Raw genomic sequence first — 15,984 nt, 5'->3', positions numbered from 1 at the left:
CGGGAACAACAAACACAGCTTACCTGCGTTCCGCCGGCAATGCGGAAGGAAAAAGTGGGGGCGGAGTGTTCCGGCCGCTCATTTCCACCCTCCGCTTCTATTGGGCGGCCGCTGTGTGATGTTGCTGTGACGCGGAACGTCCAACCCCATTCAGGAAGAGGATGTTCACCGCCTACAGCGACGTTGTTAGGGAGGTAAGTATATGTGACAGGGGTTAACGACATTGTGCGCCAGATACAGCACCAGATGATGGCGTTTCTATGAAAGCACCATTTTCTGGGGCAGCTGCGGACTGCAATTTGCAGCAGAGGGGCCCAGAAAGCTTGGGTCAACCTGTGCTGTGGATTCCAATCCCCAGCTGTCTAGTTGTACCTGGCTGGACACAAAAATGGGGCAAAGCCCATGTCGTTTTTTTTTTTAAATTATTTCATGAAATTCATGAAATAACTAAAAAAAAGGCTTCCCTATATTTTTAGTTCCCAGCCGAGTACAAATAGGCAGCTGGGGGTTGGGGGCAGCCGTACCTGCCTGCTGTACCTGGCTAGCATACAAAAATATGGCGAAGCCCATGTCATTTTTTTTTTTCTTTTAGTTTTTTTGCAAAAAAATTTAAAAACAAAATGCTTATTGCCAATGAAGGTAACACCAAGCAGTGGGGGTTAGCAGCCAGTAGCTGCTTGGATTACCCTTAGCTACCAATACAAAAAATGCAGCAGGAGCCCACGTATTTTTTTTTAATTATTTATTTAAATAACTAAAAAAAATGGGCTTCCCTGTATTTTGATTGCCTGACATCACAGTACTGTAAAAATAAATCATTAAAAATATGACGTAGCGCTCCGCGGTATTTTTGATTCTCAGCGCAGTTAAAGCAGACAGCTACGAATTACCACCCCCATCTGCCTGGCGTTACCTTGGCTGGCAATCAAAATACAGGGAAGCCCATTAATTTTTTTTATTTAAAAAAATAGTTAAAAAAAAAAATGCGTGGGCTCCTGCCGTATTTTGATCGCCAGTCAGGTAAAGCCAGGCAGCTGGGGGCTGGGATTCTTGGCAGCCCACAGCCACCCCTGGAAATGGCACATTGTTTTTTAGCGCCATTTCCAGGCACTTTATCCAGCTCGTCCAGCGGCCGTGATGGCGGTGGCTCGCTGGGTAAAAAAGGGGTTAATATCAGCTTTGTATTCTCAGATGGTACTAAGCCCGAAACTGATGGTGTCACGCCAAAATAGACATGGCCACCATGAATTTCTAGTAAAGATAAAAAAAAAACAACACACAGAAAAATATTTTTATTAGAAGTAAAACACAACACAATTAGTGACTCCATCTTTATTGAAATAAAGAACCCCCCCCTCCACAGTAATCCTAGTTCAAGGGTCCCGCGCCATCCAATCCGGATCCAATCACCTCACCGCTCGACTTATAGTGTCAGCTGATTCCGTCAGGTAACCGCACCAGCTGATCATTGCCAGGTCCTGCAGCCATCGAATGTGGAGAGACAGAGAAGAGACAGAAGAGACAGAAGAGAGAGAAGAGAGAGGAGAGAGAGAGAGGAGAGAGAGAGGAGAAAGAGAAAGTGAGAGAGAAGAGAGAGAGAAGAGAGAGAGAGGAGAGAGAGAACTCTGCATCCTACTGGGGGAAGAGGAATCAATGGTGGAGATCGCCAGCCAATATGTCACCACATGTCATAAGCTAAGGGGAACATAAGGCCCCTAAATGGACTTTCAGAGCCCAAATTGTGCCCCCAACTCCCCATAACCCTAATCCCCTCCCACCACACTTACTGTATTTCTCTTGCTTTGGCAACACTAAATGTATTTTCGTCCTGCCAATAAAGCATATTTGAATTTGAATTTGAGAGAGAGAATAGAGAGAGAAGAGAGAGAAGAGAAAGAGAAGAGAGAGAGGAGAGAGAGGAGAGAGAAGAGAGAGAGGAGAGAGAGAGAAAGAGAGAGAAGAGAGAGAGGAGAGAGAGAGAAGAGAGAGAAGAGAGAGAGAAGAGAGAGAGAAGAGAGAGAGAAGAGAAAGAGAAGAGAGAAGAGAGAGAGAGGGGAGAGAGAGAAGAGAGAGGGGAGAGAGGATAGAAAGAGAAGAGAGAGAGAAGAGAGAGAGAGAAAGAGAGAAGAGAGAGAGAGAAAGAGAGAAGAGAGAGAGAGAAAGAGAGAAGAGAGAGGAGAGAGAGAAGAGAGAGAGAAGAGAGAGAGAGGAGCGAGAGAGGAGAGAGGGAAGAGAGAGAGAAGAGAGAGAAGAGAGAGAGGAGAGAGAAAGAAGAGAGAGGAGAGAGAGAGAGACACACACAGGCACTACAGCCCCCATCATCATCCCAGCACACACCCCGGCACTACTGCACTCATCATCATCACCGCACACTCAAGCACTATTGCACTCATCATCATCCCCGCACACACTCAGGCACTACCTGAGTGAAGTGTCCGGTGACAGCACGGCTCATTTCAGTTGCTGTGTGGAGCTGACACAGAGCGGTCGTGTTCTACGGCGCTCCCTGTCAGCTTAATGTAGCAGAGCTGAAAGCGTTGTGTGGATTACTTCGGACCTGCATGGGTGTTTGGGGATTAATAAAGTGGTAAAAGAGGGTTTTTTTGTCTTTTATTCCAAATAAAGGATTTTTCATTGTGTGTGTTTATTTACTTTCACTTACATGTTAATCATGGAAGGTATCTCGGGGAGACGCCTGTCATTATTAACCTAACCTTATTACCCCGATTGCCACCGCACCAGAGCAATTGGGGATGAGCCGGGTAGAGTCCCGGGACTGTCGCATCTAATGGATGCGGCAATTCCGAGCGGCTGTTGGCTGATATTGTTAGGGTGGTGGGCTCCAAATAACGTGGCGCTCCCCATCCTGACAATACCAGCCTCCAGCCGTGTGGCTTTATCTTGGCTGGTATCAAAATTGGGGGGAACTGCAGTTTTTTTTTTTTAATTTATTTATTTTACTGCACGATACAGACCCGCCCGGCTGCGGCTGTGAATGGTTGCAGTGAGACAGCTGTCACTCAGCGTGGGGGCGTGTCTGACTGCAACCAATCATGGGCGCCGGTGGGCGGGGAAAGCAGGGAATACCAGATTGAATAATGAGCGGCAACCATTTTTAAAAGAGGAAAAGAGCTTTGTGACAGCCGTGTAGCTGATCGGTGAGTATGAAAACAGAGGGATTGTGCTGGGGACGCAGGAAGCATGCAAATACACAATGTGCGGACATAGCCTTACTGTGAAAAGCCACAGTTTTGGTGATCGAACCGTATTGAACGTTAACTCGAACTATCAAATGTGAAGCAAATTGTTCGAGTTCTTCAAACGACTCGAACATCGCCTAAAACAACTCGAATTTGAAATTGGCGAACGGTTCGCTTCGAACACCGCTCATCTCTATTCAGAAGTGAGAGTCAGTTCAAAGGTGGCTAACTAGACTACTACAAGGATGGAGGCCTCCATATGATGACAGGTTGAAAAAGTTAGATATGTTTAGCTTAGAAAAAAGATGTCTCAGAGGAGATTTCATTTATTTGTATAAATACATGTGTGGTCAATATAAAGGACTGGCACATGACTTATTTCTTCCAAAATACTAAGGACCAGGAAGCATACACTGCGAGTGGAAGAAAAGCGATTCTGGCAGCTAAATAGGAAAGGGTTCTTTACAGTTAGAGCAGTCAGACTGTGGAATGCTCAAACTACAAGAGGTAGTAATGGCAGATACTAAAACAGCTTTTAAAAAGGGCTGGATGATTTCCTCAGTACACAAAACATTGTTGGTTATAAATGACTTAGTGACCAAAGGTAGAACTGGTGGCGGAAGGTTGAACTAGATGGACCTAGGTCTTTTTTCAACCTAAGTAACTATGTAAAATAATATAAAATTTTGCGACCCATTTATGGTGTCAATATACTTATTGCACCCCTAGATTAATTTATTAAGGGATGTAACTTTTAAAATAGGATATCTTGTAGTGGAATTTCTGCTGTTCTGGCACTTCAGAGGCTTTAGTAATGTACCATGGCCCCCTCAAACAATTCCAATAAATTCTTAAGCCCAATATGGTGTTTTTTTCCTACTCAGCTTTGCACTGTACCTCAAAAGTAGTTCCCAATTGCATGGAGGGTATAGGCGTGCTTAGGAAAAATTATGCAATATACCGTGTGATCCATTCTTTTCTTAATCACTTTTATAAAAATTAAAAACCTGGGGCTAAAATATCATTTTTATTAAAAACAAATAATTATCCTCTCTTTTCCACCAAACAGTATAAAATTCTGTGGCACACTTGTTTTGTCAATATGTTCACTACACCCTTAGATTAATTAATTGAAGGGTGTAGTTTGTAAAAATGGGGTCACTTAAAGGGGATCTGCTTTTCTGGCATGTCAGGGGCTCTGCTAATGTGACATGGCACTCCCAAACAATTCCAATTAAATCTGAACTTTAATGTGGTGCCCGTTCGGTTCTGAGCTTGCACTGTGCCTCACAAGTAGTTTATGATCACAATTAGGATATTGGCGAACTCAGGAGAAATGCTGTAACAAATTTTATAGTCAACTTTCTCCTATTACCCTTTTATAAAGTTAAAACTTCGGGGCCAAAGCAATATTTTAGTGTTTCACAGCCAAATGTTATACAATTCTGTGAATCACCTGACATTTAGAATTGTGCACTACACCCCTAGATGATTTCCTTGAGAGGTGTAGTTTCCAGAATGAGTTCACCTGTTGGAAGTTTCTGCTGTTTTGGAATGTCACGGGCTCTTCAAATGTTACATGGCGTTCACAATCTATTCTAGCCACAATGGTGCTCTAAAAATCAAATAGCGCTCGTTACCTTTCAAGACCTGCTGTGCATCCAAACACTAGTTTTCCCCCACAAATCCCTGTACTCAGGAAAAATTGCAAAAAAATTGTATTGTCAACTTTCTCCTGTTATCCTTGCAAAAATTAAAAAATTGGGGCTAATGCAACATTTTTTGTGGTAAAACTGTATTTTATTTTTCTTTCACGTATCAACATTATACAATTCCATGAAACAAATATGGGTTCAAGGTTCCCACGACAGCTCTAGATAAATTGCTTGAGGGGTGTAGGTTCCAAAATGGGGACACTTGTGGGGTTTCAACTGTTTAGGCACATCAGGGGTACTGCAAATGCGACTTTGCCTCCATTATCTCTTCCAGACAATTTTGAGCTCAAAAATTCAAATAGCGCTCCTTCTCCTCCAAATCCTGCTGTATACCCAAACAGTGAATCCTTGATGGATGTAATTTCCAAAATGGGGTAACTTGTAGTGGGTTTTCTCTGTGTAAAAACATTAGGGGCTCTTCAAATGCGACATTGCTATCAATTCCAGCCAATTTTGTGCTCCAAAATTCAATTTGCACTCCTTTCCTTCCAAATCCTGCCATGCAACAAACAGTAGGTTCTACCACATATGGGGTGTCCCTGTACTCAGAAGAAATAGCACAACAAATTTTATTGTTCACTTTCTTCTGTTAAGGGGGCTTTACACGCTAGTGATATCGGTACCGATATCACTAGCATGCGTACCCGCCCCCATCGTTTGTGCAACACGGGCATCTCGCTGCCCGTCGTGCACAAAATTGCGCTCCCCCATCACACGGCTTACCTGCAGAGCAACGTCGCTCTGGCCGGCGATCCGCCTCCTTTCTAAGGGGGCTGGTCGTTTGGCGTCACAGCGACGTCACACGGCAGGCGTCCAATAGAAGCGGAGGGCCGGAGATGAGCGGGACGTAAGATCTCGCCCACCTCCTTCCTTCCTCATAGCCGGTGGAGGCAGGTAAGGAGATGTTCCTCGCTCCTGCGGTGTCACACACAGCGATATGTGCTGCCGCAGGAACGAGGAACAACATCGCTAATGAGAGGTAAACGATTTTTTGTTTTAAACGATTTTGGCCGCTTTTGCGATCGTTTTAGGTCGCACATAAGTGTCACACGCTGCGATATCGTTAATGACGCCGGATGTGCGTCACTAACGACGTGACCCCAACGATAAAACATTAACGATATCGTAGCGTGTAAAGCCCCCTTAACTCTTGTGAAAACGAAAAAAAAAGGGTTTAAAGCAACATTTTTGTGGTACAAAAAATATATATATATTTTCATTATCATGGCTCAACGTTTCAAAATTCTGTGGGTTCAAAGTGTTCACCACACCTCTAGGTAAATTGGTTGAGGGATGTAGCTTCCAAAATGGGGTCACTTGTGGGGGTTTCCACTTTATAGGCACACCAGGGACTCTGCAAACACAACATTTTTCTCTAAATGCTTCTGTGTCTAGCCTGAAAAAACTCTGGTAAATGAAAAAAAAACACTGTTGCATTTTTAAGCACTGAATCAAAGCTTTTCTGTAGTATAAAAAAAACATTAAAAATCCAGATTACCATCTGCACCAAAAACCCATCAAATAAGGCGGAATATGCATAAAAGAAATGCAGTAAACACGCAATAGTCAGAGAACATTGTTATTGTGTTTCTGCGGTGGGACACATGTGGAAAATGTACAGCAAAAAAGGAGTAGAATTAAACTATGTGTGAACATGTCCTCAGCGTTATATTTTTATTTCTTTGATATGGATTTAATACAGCAAAGTATACAATTATGCCTGTAAATAATCCGATCGCTATATTGTGCGGTTCATTACAATTACAGGGACAGCAAATATGTCTGTTCTTTGCTGATTTCTGATTTTTATTATTCAAAAAAACCATTAGAAATGTGTTTTTTTTGTTATGTTTAGTAGTTTTAATAGGAATAAAGAAATATTTTTCATTCTCTCTCTAAAATAAAGGGTAAAGGGACATAGACACACACTGCTATGTACAGATGTATCTCTATGTACTAGTATATTGTGAATGTGGGTTCACAAGTTGCAATGCAGATCAAGTATCCAAAATTCTCCTAAGGATGTCACTGGAGCCTGATGCTCATGGCTTTAGCTGTTGCCTGCTATGTTACAGGTTGTGGGTTTGAGTCTCAGGGAGACTTACAAATAAAGAGAAATTTACATTTTTTCAATTGCTTTTTATTATTTTGTTGTAATTTTAGAGGCAAAAAAAAAAATCTGAATTTTTCTTCACCTCTAGAATAAAGGTACATAGAAATACACTGCTATGTACAGATGTAGCTCTATGTACCTGTATAGTATAATTGCTTCTGGATTCACCACCTGTAATACAGCTCGAGTACAGTAAATTCTCCTATCTTCATTAATTGGGACCATGGCTCATAGCTAGAGTTGCTTCCTACATGGAAGTTGTGTGTTTGATTGTCATGAGGAAAAGTAATTGTTTTCTTAAAGGGAACCTGTCATCAGAAATTTAGCTATAAAGCTAAAAGTTTCCCCCTCTGCAGCTCCTGGGCTGCATTCTAGGAAGCTTCCTATAGTTTTTGTGGCCCCTTTTATTCCAAAATAAATACTTTACAAACTTGTACCTTTTCGTATGCAAAATTCTTAAATCTTCCATGGGGGTGGGCTGCCTGATGTACGTTGCTGTCCTGCTGCCGATTTACGCCGCCCCCGAACGCTGAATTTCAAACCTCAGGATGCCGCCCCTGGGCGCCCGTGGTCCCGCGCATGCACTGTGCTACTGTAGCGGTGCCGTGCACTGTGTGCACGTGTGACCGCTAGTGACACTTTGCGCGGGCACGAGGTTATGGGCGGCGCTGTGAGTGTCATCAGCAAGTGCCGCCCATAACATCATGACCGCACTTTCCCCTCTTCCTCCAGCGTTCTGCGCAAGCGCTCGCTGGCCAGATGATCGGACGTCACCTCCTTCCCATCCTGCTCAGCAGCAGGAAATAGATGGGAGGAGCGGACGGAGCAGTCGGTGCCCGCGCAAAAGCGTCACCAGCGGTCACACGTGCACGCAGTGAACGGCACCGCTACAGTAGCACAGCGCATGCGCGGGACCAGGGGTGGCATCCTAAGGATTGAAATTCAGCATTCGGGGGCGGCGTAAATCGGCAGGAGGACAGAAACGTACCCCAGGCAGCCCGCCCCCCATGGAAGATTTAAGAAATTTGCATACAAAAAGGTACAGGTTTGTAAAGTATTTATTTTGGAATAAAAGGGGCCACAAAAACTTCAGGAAGATTCCTAGAATGCAGCCCAGGAGCTGCAGAGGGGGGAACTTTTAGCTTTATAGCTAAATTTCTGATGACAGGTTCACTTTAAATTTTGTACGTGCAGAGAGATGCAGGCCCCAGCCCCAAGGAGGTGGAGCTACAGAGGCGGTGAGGAGCATGAGGAATTCGGGACAATGCCCTGACATAGTGGGAGTGAACTCTCATATCGCAAGAGTCATCCTGGTGAATCCCGGATGGTTGGGAGCTGTGATAAAGGGGACACATGTTATTGTAATATTGCCTGTCAAGACTTCTATAAAGAATAGGAAGCTTGAATTGAAAATAGCCCCAGAACCAGTGTGAAATTGGAAAGATATCTGGGATTTTTTTTTCACTTCAGATTCTGATAATAAAAAAAACATTGCCAAATATTTAACAAAAAATTGCATTTAACACAAAATCTTTTATTATGCAATAGTTATTTTTTATTATATATTCCCTTAAATCTGAACCTTTCATCTACACTACCTACTGTAACTCACATAATGCGATAGTATCATATAACACAGGATGCAACAAAGATTATGATAAAATATGATCCATTATGAACATCCTACAACAATGGAGTATTCCATGCTCCAGTCCCTTACACACACGAGCCAACATGTAGCACAGGTACGGACGGTGTGAACACTGACAAGTGTCTAGCACATAATGTGAAATAATTAGCACCTGTCTGTCTATCACTGCCAAAACTGTGCACATGATGATTTTCATTTCGTTGGCATAAATTTCAATCAAGATAGTATTATTCAGCCTGGTTCTTCATCCTAATTTAAGGCAAATATGAATAATGAAACTTTACTCTTTTTTTTAGATGTGATTTATGAGCAGGTTTGTGTCCAGAATTATGTTCGTGATCTTACAAAATATGGAAGGTGACGGCAATCTGCAGCAGAAAGTGACGGAGTACACTCATTAAGTTTGATTGCCCAATTCTATTTAAAGATGTGACTGATACATACACAATGATAACTGGGAAACACAAAGTCCTGTGTTGAAGCAGATTTATTTATTAATGTCCTATTTCTATCTACAGAAGTTGTAAGTGTATACAGGCTGTCCTGGATCCAGTGGTGTACAATGGATTGCCAGTGCTCGGAGCAAGGTAAGTATTTTGCGACTATTAAACCTTAAAATGTTAGCACTCCAGGAATCCAGTATTGAACCCCTTATATACCACTTAACCCTATATGTATTGTAATTTTAGGAAAATAATCATGTAATTTTACATTGTTCTTTGACCTTTTGCACTCCCAAGACAATGGCCACTGCCTGGATCTACTTAGTCTTCTGATGTAACTCAAAATGAAATGCTCAGTCCAATGCCAAGTAAGAAAATAAAGTGTAAATTTCTTAAACTTTCTGGATCTCAAGTCCTTTATTAATTTTTCATATAGGGACATGTAAAAAGATAGATATAATGCCACATTCCGCCTTGAAGATACAAGTACTTTTGAGGTGTATCATGTGTATTGTGAAATGTTGTTAGTGACAGATTGTGTTTGGCTAAAGAGGAGTGAGATTTAAGGCCCCGTCACATGCAACGACGTATCTAACGATATATCGCCGGGGTCACGGATTCCATGACGCACATCCGGCATCGTTAGCGACGTCATTGCATGTGACTCCAACGACTGGCTGTTAACGATCAAAAATACTTACCTTATCGTTGATCGTTGACATGTTGTTCATTTTCTAAAAATCGTTGATTGTTGCAGGACGGAGGTTGTTCATTGTTCCCGAGGCAGCACACATCACTACGTGTGACACCTCGGGAATGACGAACTACAGCTTACCTGCAGCCGCCGGCAATGAGGAAGGAGGTGGGAGGGATGTTATGGCCGCTCATCTCTGCCCCTCCGCTTCTATTGGGCGGTCACTTAGTGATGCCGCTGTGACGCCTCACGAACTGCCCCCTTAGAAAGGAGGCGGTTCGCCGGCAACAGCGACGTCGCTAGGCAGGTAAGTCTGTGTGACGGTTCCTAACAATTTTGTGTGCTACGGGCAGCGATTTGCCTGTGACGCAGAAACGGCGGGGGCGGGTGTTTTCACCAGCGATATCGCTGCATGTAAAGCCTCCTTTAGAATTAATGTTTGTGACTAGCTCAGAGTTGGAGGGGCTATAGTGATGGGACGGAGACAGTTTCTTGTCAGGAGGTTTGATACGGCCCAGTGTGCAGTTAGAGCAGACCTGACTTGTGAGCAGAGCCACATGACTCGGGTGTCCTTGACGAGAGAGGAAACCAGGACAGTAGATAGTGTAATCCTGAGCAAAGAGAGAGAATTGACCGAAGGCCAGAGTGATAGATTGACTGTAGATGGGGTCCTGGAGTAGGACACCTAGCAGTACAGGCTCAAGTTTATAACTCACAGAGGTAACAGGCCAGGAAGGAACAGAGAACATGAGACGAAGAAAGTGACCGGGGTGGGAGTTCGAATGAGTCAGAAGTAGAGAAGCGAAGTACTGGTCATATTGACAAAATAATCTTTTTAAAAGGAAGACACATAACCGCAGGTTGGGAATAGGATTCTCACTAACTTTACTGTAGTACTGAGCTGGGTTGTGGTGAAGGAACTGCGATTTGTTGAAGCAGTGAGAAGGAAAGCCGAAGAAGTAGAGACTGTGTGTGGAGAGGTAAAGTGACTGTGTATGTAAATGATCTGGGTTGTAAAGGAAATATTTGTGAAGCTGCGCATACTCTATCTACTGTATATACCATAATCCCTACCAAGTTATCATTCAGCTAAGAGTTTGTTTTTGTGTGATTGTCTCTCTCGCGTAGCGCCCCACAGCACAAGTTCACACACCCAGCCAGGACCCCCACCTACATGTAATGTGTTGGGGTGTCGGATACAAGTACCTCGCACACGGCTACTGCCCCATGCCACTTTACTAAAAGACTAGGAATGGTTAGGTGGTCAGGGTCCTTGAGAAATAATGGATGCCAATCCCCATAGTTATAATACATCTCATTAGAGATAAGCAAATCTCATTCAAGTACAATTTTTAGGAACTCGAATGTATACATTATGCAGTTGGCTTCTTGTTACTTATATATAGTTGTATGGTGGCTCAGTGGTTAGCACTGCAGTCTTGCAGCACTGGGGTTCTGGGTTCAAATCCCACCAAGGACAACATCTGCAAGGAGTTTGCGTGGGTTTCCTCCCACACTCCAAAGACATACTGATAGGGAATTTAGATTGGGGCCCCAATGGGGACAGCGTTGCCAATGTATGTAAAGCGCTGCGGAATTAATAGTGCTATATAAATTAATTAAAATTATTATTATATTCCATAGGTTCAAAAAAGGCAGGCCAATGAAATTCAACCTTTCTCCACCATTGTACAATCTTTGTCACTGAATTTTCTATAACCCACAATGATGTGAATTCAGGCTTCACCAAAATACCCTGCAGTTGTTACATTACATAGTCTAGAGCAGCCAATGACGGAAGACAATCACAACCAAATAAAAGAAAAGGAAGGATAGGATAGGAGGTCAGATGACACTGTTCTGCATTGCAGATAGGGATAGAAAGGCCTAAAATAGAATGTGGTACAGTACTGCAGTGCTGAAGAACATAGAAATAAAATGTGTCATAGTATCAGTTTGGGAACAATAATACAAAGATTTACGTGATAGGGAGGTGCAGGATCTGCAGAGTTTGTGTGACTGGGAATTGATTGATTTGTGATATACTGCAGTACAGGATATTAATAACACCAATACTCTTTTCATTCTTGACGAATCACTAACAAGGAGGACAGTTAAAGTCCCCTTTGTCCTAATTTTCTTACTGAATAAAAATAGTAAAACTAAAGGCCCCATCACACGCTACGATATATCTAACAATATGTTGTCAGGGTCACGGAATTTGTGACGCACATCCGGCATCGTTAGACATATCGTAGCGTGTGACACCTCCAAACGACTGTTAACGAGCAAAAATACTCACCTTATCGTTGCTCGTTGACACGTCGTTCATTTTCATAATGTCGTTCCTCCTTCTGCGCGCCGGTTGTTCGTTGTTCCTGAGGCAGCACACATCGCTACGTGTGACACCCCGGGAACGACGAACACAGCTTACCTGCGTTCCGTCGGAAATGAGGAAGGAAGGAGGTGGGCGGGGTGTTCCGGCCGCTCATCTCCCTCTGCTTCTATTGGGCGGCCGCTGTGTGACATCGCTGTGACGCCGAATGTCCCTCCCCCTTCAGGAAGAGGATGTTCTCCGCCCACAGCGACGTTGTTAGGGAGGTAAGTACGTGTGACGGGGGTTAACGACATTTTGTGCCACGGGCAACGAATTGCCCGTGACGCACAAACGATGGGGGAGGGTGCGATTGCTCATGCGATCTCACGATATATCGTAGCGTGTAACGCCGCCGTAAGTCCAGTCTGTATGAGAAAGCAGACAAGCCTTATCAGACGCATAAGCTACATCATTTTGAATTTCTTTTAGTAAAGATGTTTATTTATTATATTTAAAAAAAGACAAAAAAAAATTATCAATATTCCAAAAATGTAAAGGCATTGCTATACATAACAAAGTGTGCTTATTCGAAAAATCTTTTTTTTCCATGGTTGTTTTATGTGCTCAATATTACACCCATACATGGCATACAAATACACTGACATGCTTTGTGACATGTAAATACCTCACTGTTTTTGTCACATCATTTTTGAGAAAGAGGGTGTCCTTTAAAAAAAAGGCCTTTAAAATGTAAAGTGCTGCTGAATATGTTGGCGCTATGTAAATAAAATTATTATTATTATTATTGGCTAAAATATACCTGTAGCCGGTCCTACCTTTACAAACCAAATAATACATACTTATGAGAATTTGTACTCTTAATTACACTTTCTATTAGTCTTACAATATTCCTACAGCAGAGACACCTGGTAAGGTTTTATAGCATTTACCATAGAGTGGATAAAGTCACTGTTTTCTTTAAAAAAACACTTTGTATTTTTTTTATTTTCCTGTAGTGGCTAGTGGTGAGTGAAACTGTTGATGTTCAGTTTGGTGAGTTCAACCGGACTTCAGATAAAGTTTGATACGGGACCCGAACTTGACATGAACCTCAATGGAAGGCACTGATTGGGTAGTTCAGGTCTCCGCCCACATGCAGTCAGCCATAAACAGATCCCTTCCGAGAGCGGGTGGGCAGAGTTTTTCCATTTTTTGTTTGGTGCACACTACGTCTGATCATGTTTTTGTTACCCCCAGTGCGAGTTGATTAAACACTGCAAGTCTCACTGGGCTGAGCATCAAGCGTACCCGAGCACAGTGATGGTCACGTGAGTATAGTTCATATGTAAAGCACCCAATCTCTGAACCTGAACTCGTTTTTTTTGTAAAGTCTTTGTTTGGTACAAACACCGAACACAGAACGTCAGGTTCGCTCATCTCTATTACTGGCCATTTCTGCACAAGAAAAACAGTGAAAATAGCAAAGTTAATTTGAGGCAACCAACATCACTTCACTTCATTTGTCTTGTTGGCACTTGAAATGTAGCTGCCCCCAAAAGAAAAAATAACAATGTCTGTTTAGGTAAAATAAACCTAATTTCTAAACTTTTCCTATTTCTCTAATTCCTCTGATTTACTGAAATAAGTAACATTTTTACAATTTGAATGAATACAATTTAATCAATATAAGTGGCATAAGCATAAAAATAGTAAAGCACGAAGGGCACCTAAACTTTTCATGTATCTTAATAACAAAATGTTTATCTAATAAAACTTATAATGAAAGATTAAAGGGGACTTCAGTTGTGCCATCCCCACGACAGCCGACGGGCTGCTCGGACCCGGATCCACAGTGGCTTGAGGGGTCTCCGGATCCGAGGCCGGGTCGCGTGGCTACCTCGGAATAAAAAGGTGGAATGTTTTGGGTGGTGAAGGGGATAATGGTCGTGACGCCACCCACGGTGCGTGGTAATGGGAGAGACCACCGCTGCGGTTGGGGAGCCCAGTGATGATGTTAAATCAGCAGGTTGTTTAACCCCTCCGTGGGTAGGTGGTTTGGTGTCCCGGGGCTCGGTTGTGGATGGAGTGGGGAACCCATCGGGGATGAAGGGATATCGGGTACTCACACAGTCCAAAGTCACTGACGCTGACAAACCAAACTCTTGAATGCTCCGTCTCTGTTGGTCGAGCACACTGGGTCCGTGCCCCTTTGGTGTTGCTGGTTGGTCTGAAGCCTTGTCCCTTGGCACTGTGTGTCTCTCGTATGGATCCCTTTCACTTGAAATTACTCGAGTCCCGCTCACCTGCATGGCTAGCAGGGCGAGCTTGCTCTCAGGGTTCATGCTTGGGATTTTCTTGACGGTTGTGGGAAGTTCAATCCCTCTCGTTGCACTAGTACCCCAATTCTGGAGCAGGTGGGGAATGGTTCTTAAAGACTCTGTTCCCGTCGGGTGAATTACTGGGCTGCGTGAAGCTTCTTCCCAGCCTAGGGTCTGCTACCCGTCGTGCCCTGGCCCCTGCCCGGTTGTAGCACAAAGCAGCCAGCCTGCTCTCTGTAGCAGCACCGTACCCCCTGTCACTACCCACTGCGACCGGGGTTCCAGCTCCTTCTGGCCAGGCCAAAGTCTGGCACCTGGGGAGGTACAGGAGCCCAGCTCCACAGCGTGACCTGTCTTGTCACCGCTGTCTCACTGCTCAACTACTATTCTCCTCTTCCAGCCCTCCATCTGGGTGGCCCTATTCCCCTCAGGCTGCCCAATTGGTGGTTGGAGGGTGTGGTGCAGAGTGTTCCTCAGGATTTATGTACACCTGTTGGTAGCAACACCAAATTGTATACCGATTCAAGATACTAAAAGTAGATATTTACTCAAACCTTAGTCTTCACTACTTTTTCATTAAAAATATTGATTGTATTGATATCAAATTCACATACATAAACAAACATTTAAGTTTAAAATAAGGAAGGAGAGAGGAGAGAAATTTATCCCTATCCTTTTCCCTTCCTAGACTACGGGGGTCGGCGTCCTAAATGAGGTGACGCTCCCGTTCCACGACGGCTCAGTCCCTAAATGATGCCCTCCCTAATTAAGCAGGGTACATTTCCTCTAGTAAATAGAAACACCCCAAAGCAGTAACACCACAGTGAGGAAGAAGTGCACAGTCCACGGTGACGAATTTGTCTGTATCATCACCAAGACATATAAGGGTTTGGGGCTTTAGGGGTCGTCAGATATTTTTAGATCAACCTGTGTGCTCAATAGTAGATGAGAATAGATATAGCACACAATTACAAAACAAAAGATTTGCTATTCAAGAATTTTTCCAACGCGTTTCGCCCTTTCTGATTCTGATAATCCAGGGCTCATCAGGGGCTTTTGAACAAAATTCTTGAAAAATTCTTTTAATCACAATCTGTAACACAAGAAAACCTCGTTACCTAAAGATCCAATGATCCCACATAATTTCAATATAAATATTCATTTTAATCCTCATACTGACCACCGCTGGTTGTATCCGTTTTCCACTTGGATAATATAGGAGATAATATATTATATTTCAGCCGGTCAATCACAAGACATACCCATATGTAGTCTCACCTATATATATATATATATATATATATAAACAATTCATTAGTACATATAAGTAGGCTGAAGTACAGTCTTATTAGAATGTAATATTTATTGTACCAAAAACAAGGATACTACCTGACGCATTGGTAGCACTCATAGCTTTAATCGTTAATAATATCCATTAGGTTACTGGAATATATCTAGAGGAAATAATAAATATGCCAAGATGTTTACCATTAGCAATGTGGGTGCCAGACAATCAACAAAATGTATGATAGC

Source organism: Anomaloglossus baeobatrachus, chromosome 4, assembly GCF_048569485.1.
Source record: "Anomaloglossus baeobatrachus isolate aAnoBae1 chromosome 4, aAnoBae1.hap1, whole genome shotgun sequence".
Classification (NCBI taxonomy): domain Eukaryota; kingdom Metazoa; phylum Chordata; class Amphibia; order Anura; family Aromobatidae; genus Anomaloglossus; species Anomaloglossus baeobatrachus.
This window is presented reverse-complemented; position numbering follows the sequence as displayed.